This window comes from Diaphorina citri, unplaced genomic scaffold (genome assembly GCF_000475195.1).
Source record: "Diaphorina citri unplaced genomic scaffold, Diaci psyllid genome assembly version 1.1 scaffold68, whole genome shotgun sequence".
NCBI lineage: Eukaryota > Metazoa > Arthropoda > Insecta > Hemiptera > Psyllidae > Diaphorina > Diaphorina citri.
This window is the reverse complement of record NW_007377505.1, coordinates 2,879-8,158: the sequence shown is the minus strand read 5'-3', so window position 1 is coordinate 8,158 and position 5,280 is coordinate 2,879.

The window sequence follows — 5,280 nt, the reverse complement described above, 5'->3', positions numbered from 1 at the left end:
CAAAAAAAATTTTAAAAATTTTTTTTTTTTTTTTTTTTTTAAAATTTTTTTTTTTTTTTTTTTTTTAGGTTTTTCAATATTTTTTTTATTTATTTTTTTATTTATTATTTTTTCCCTTAAATTTTAATGATCGATTTTTTCGCCACAATTAGCTTACTTGGTCATACTTTTAGGACCAGTTTTGGCTGTCCACAAACAATGAAAAAGAGTTTTTATCCGAGGTTCAACTTGAACCTGTTCCATAAGGTCTTAGCATTTCAAAATGTGAACCAATTCATAAAGAATCATTGAGTTCACGACTTCAAGATTGCCAACTGATTCAGGATCCAGTGATAACTTTTTTTCGATGAGTTACAGCGTTTTTTGTAAACATACTTTTCAAGGATTTTGATGAAAAATTGAAAACTTTAAAGTTAAAAATCTCAGTTTGATGATTTTCATTTATTGCCCTTTTTGCACCCAGCTCCTCAATTATATTCTGTAGATCAAACTTTCTTAACTTGGCGGGGCGGAGCGCTACCGCGCTCCTTAATATTCTGTAGATCTACAAGAGACTTTTTTTTAAGCTGCAGACCCCAATGAGGCTGTAGAACCATAGGAAATTGTAGATGGAAATGAAATAAAATTGTAGACCCGAGGGTGTGACATGCTACGGGCATAACACATCTCACATTGCGTGTTATCACGCTTTTAAGCAGCGTGACTTTCAGATCATCTATCCATGAGTATTGTAGCCATCATGGTAGCACTTGTAGCAGAAGTTAGCAAAAAGTAAAAGTGTGCGAATTGCGAAATATGTGTACCTAGATTGTGTAGAGATTGGTGATATTGATCTGTGGGGAAATTTAATAACAGAGGACTCCACTATATCAACTATACATATGTATCAACCAACTATAGGATCTTTTCGGATTATTTATTATTTTTGACGATCTTTACGAAAAAAATACATTTGGACAGTTATATTTTTCATGAGAATCATCAATTAGCTTACTTGGTCATACTTTTAGGACCAGTTTTGGCTGTCCACAAACAATGAAAAAGAGTTTTTATCCTTTTTTTCCCTCTTTGACTGGTTTCGAGGTTCAACTTGAACCTGTTCCATAAGGTCTTAGCATTTCAAAATGTGATCCAATTCATAAAGAATCATTGAGTCCACGACTTCAAGATTGCCAACTGATTCAGGATCCAAATAAGTAAATACATCAGACCTTGTTTAGACTGCGGGAGTAAAGGGACTTTTCAGTCTGGCGGTACCTATAAAAAAAGGTATATTCTATTGCTATTCTATTCATTGCAAATCGATTCAGGATTCTGATAAATGCATAAGACTGTGTTTATAATGCGATAGAAAAGGGACTTTTCAGTCTCATTCTGGCAGTACCTATAAAGAAGGTATATTCAATTATATTCTATCATGAACAAGTCAATAACATAATTATTATCATGATTAGGTTCAGAATAAATTTAATTCCCTAAGGTATATTCTATTGCTATTCTATTCATTGCAAATCGATTCAGGATTCTGATAAATGCATAAGACTGTGTTTATAATGCGATAGAAAGGGGACTTTTCAGTCTCATTCTGGCAGTACCTATAAAGAAGGTATATTCAATTCTATTCTATCATGAACAAGTCAATAACATAATAATTATTATCATGATTAGGTTCAGAATAAATTTAATTCCCCCATACATACAGTTCAGCCTGTGGGAATAAAGCGAATGATAAAAATAAACACCAATTACGTCACTCTAGTAGCCCAGGCACGGAGGGTGGTGCCCGACGGGCAGTCGGGAGACCCGGGTTCGACTTCCGGTCTGTCGGAGGGGTTATTAATTCCCCGATTCTCTCACTAAGTCAATACACAATATTGAATTATTGATTCTTGCTCTCCAGTTTCGGTTCACGTTTCGCTCCACGGTTGATTTGTTCGAGGTATAATCTGCTCTAGGGTGACCACTGACCACCAGCACCGGTAATACAATGCCAACATGATAACGCGATGATTAACTCAGGGGCGATCAGATGGAAAAGGGGGGCATAGGAGATCAGATAGACCTGATTCTCTCTTCGACTTCGGGACGATAAGACCTTCGTTATTATTACAATTCTCTCTATTATGGTGGGTCCAGACTTGTGCAATGCAACGTGCAAAGCAACGTGTCTGCTCTAGGGTGACCACTGACCACCAGCACCGGTAATACAATGCCAACATGATAACGCGATGATTAACTCAGGGGCGATCAGATGGACACGGGGGGCATAGGAGATCAGATAGACCTGATTCTCTCTTCGACTTCTGGACGATAAGACCTTCGTTATTATTACGATTCCCTCTATTAAACCTCTTCACCCCGTAAAGAGGTTTGATAGAGGGAACTGTAACAACGGAGGTCTTATCGTCCCGAAATCGAAGAGAGAAACAGGACAGGACAGGAGAAATCCAGCCGTTCCGAGAACGAATCTTATCTGTTTAGGATAAAGTTCCCAATGGGTGAACGTAGCGCTTACAAGACAAGGCTCTCAAATCTGACGAATGCGAACGTTTTTCATGTATCCGAGAATTTTTGTACCGATACTCAACTAGTACCTAAATATAGATAATACATATTATGTATGTGTAAAGAGTGAGTGTGTTACAATAAAGAACTACTCGTTTCAAAGGACTACCTACTCAGTCAATGAGTCAGATCCTCCCTGTAGGTATAGAACTGTATAGGGAGTTAGGATCTGACTCATTGACTCAGTAGTCCACTGAAAGGAGTAGTTCTTTTTTATAACACACTCACTCTTTGGTCTTTACAGATCTCTAGGTCGCACACGGATCTACAATTATTATGTATTTCAGCATTTTCAGCATGCCATGAAATTTCAGATCCGGACTCATGTAAATTGACCTAATTGAAATTGCCAACTATAACTTCTTTTTCCTCTATAACTGTATAGTAACTTCACTATTTTAGATCAAGATCGTCCCTCCAAAGGGAGCCAACTTCTGTATTGTATGTCTTGGTAAATAATGAAACTGGTGTCAACTCTTGTAATCTATATATTTGTGTGACTTTTCATACCCCTTCTTCTTCTTCTTCTTCTTCTTCTTCTTCTTCTTCTTCTTCTTCTTCTTCTTCTTCTTTCACTAAACCTTATCCCAGTTCTATAGTTCTATATATTATGGGGTCGGCCAGTTCTATATGGGGACCCTCCAGGGTTGCTGATGGGTACCTCTCGATGGATCAAGTTGGCCATCCCCAGATCGCCCCTGACCGAGTTGTCAGACCAAAGCCAACTGTAAATCCTAATTACGACCGCGACCCAATCACCCATCAACCAATCACATCGTCGGACTCAATCCTGGCGATTTTATTACTGTCTCTTACTGAGGTACCTATGTGTAACTGTCAATTACTTATTAAACATGTACTAACACAGACAGCGGCACTAGCAAATGGGATTTTTCACGCCGAATCGAATGGTGCAACTTTTAGAACTGTCCGACTTACAGTTGAGAAGTTGTGGGTTCGATACTCCCCTGTGTCAACAAATTTCTCTTTTATTTGTGAACCGTTACCAAATAAGCAAGTGAATTGTTGATCCCATGTGATTTTTCACGCGGAATCGAATGGTGCTACTTTTAGCACTCTCTGACTTACAGTTGAGAAGTTGCGGGTTCGATACTCCCCGGTGTCAACAAATTTCCCTTTTATTTGTGAACCATTAACAAGTAAGCATGTGAATAGTTGATCCCATGAGATTTTTCACGCCGAATCGAATGGTGAAACTTTTAGAACTGTCCGACTTACAGTTGAGAAGTTTAATGTAATAGAAAGTCGTGTGATGTTCACACCAGATTTTTTTTCAAGAAGTTTGACAGAGGGAACTGTAACTGCTAAGGTCTTATAGCCCGAAAGCCAAGAGAGAAGGAAGACAGGATAGGAGAAAGTTAGCCTTTTCGAGAACGAACATTATCCGTTCAGGATAAAATCCGCCCCGGACGGGAATTGAACCCGCGGCCTAGCGCTTACAAGGCAGACGCGCTACCAACCAAGCTAACTAGGCTGACAGATAATTTGTCATCTAGTCAATAGCACCTACTGACTGTGGAAGTGTGGAGTCGGGCACCGGGTAGGACCATAAATAACTGCCAATGACCCTCCAGCAATTGTCACTGAGAGTTGAACCTAAAGTAGATTTAAACTCTAAACTAGTGAGTTCACCGGCACTAAATACTTTGAGTTTACAGTCACTAAATACATTAACAGTAACAGAGTGACGTTAAACTCTTAATGAAACCACTTTCGTTACATAAAGACTGGGCCTCTCCTTGGAAGGCGAAAGTGGACTTCTGTAGGTACACTTCCTCTAGAAAACAAGAAATATAAAATATGGACATAATTTGTTGTTGTTTTTTGTTTCATAGTTACATAGATACCTATAGACCTATACATCATAGATATACAAGTAGTTATACATACTTAGACGTATTTTCCTTTCGCAATTTTCTTTCTTTTGAAGCTCGTTACCCCTCTTTTGGTGTGATAGCTTGAGAAGAGGGGATATTCGGAAAGCAAAATACGACTTTGCCTACCAGCTAAGTCCTGTTGTCATCTAAGTTGATAGCTGACTGTGGACCCGGGTACCGGGTAGAACCATAAATAACTAACAATTACCCTCCAGCGATTGTCACTGAGTGTTGAACCTAAAGTAGATCTAAACTCTAAACTAGTGAGTTTACCGGCACTAAATACTTTGAGTTTACAGTCACTAAATACATTAACAGTAACAGAGTGACGTTAAACTCTTTTTTGAAAAAAATAGTTGTGTCATTAAACTTATGTGGCGAAGTCGGCTAAGTGCATTACGAGCCCTGGAGCTTTGAGAATAAGTGTGTTACCTAACGCAAAATATCTGTCATAAATGTGAGACCTAGTACTGTTAAACTCTTTTTTGAAAAAAATAGTTGTGTCATTAAACTTATGTGGCGAAGTCGGCTAAGTGCATTACGAGCCCTGGAGCTTTGAGACTAAGTGTGTTACCTAACGCAAAATATCTGTCATAAATGTGAGACCTAGTACTACAATATGACAGAATGAACTTGGGTGCCAGCCTAGTTAGCTTGTTGGCAGCGTGTCTGCCTTGTAAGCCCTGGCCGCGGGTTCGATTAACTCCCGGGGCGGATTTTATCCTGAACGAATAATGTTCGTTTTCTGAACGGCTGGCTTTCTCCTATCCTGTCTTCCTTCTCTCTTCGCTTTCGGGACGATAAAAGTGAGTGAGTT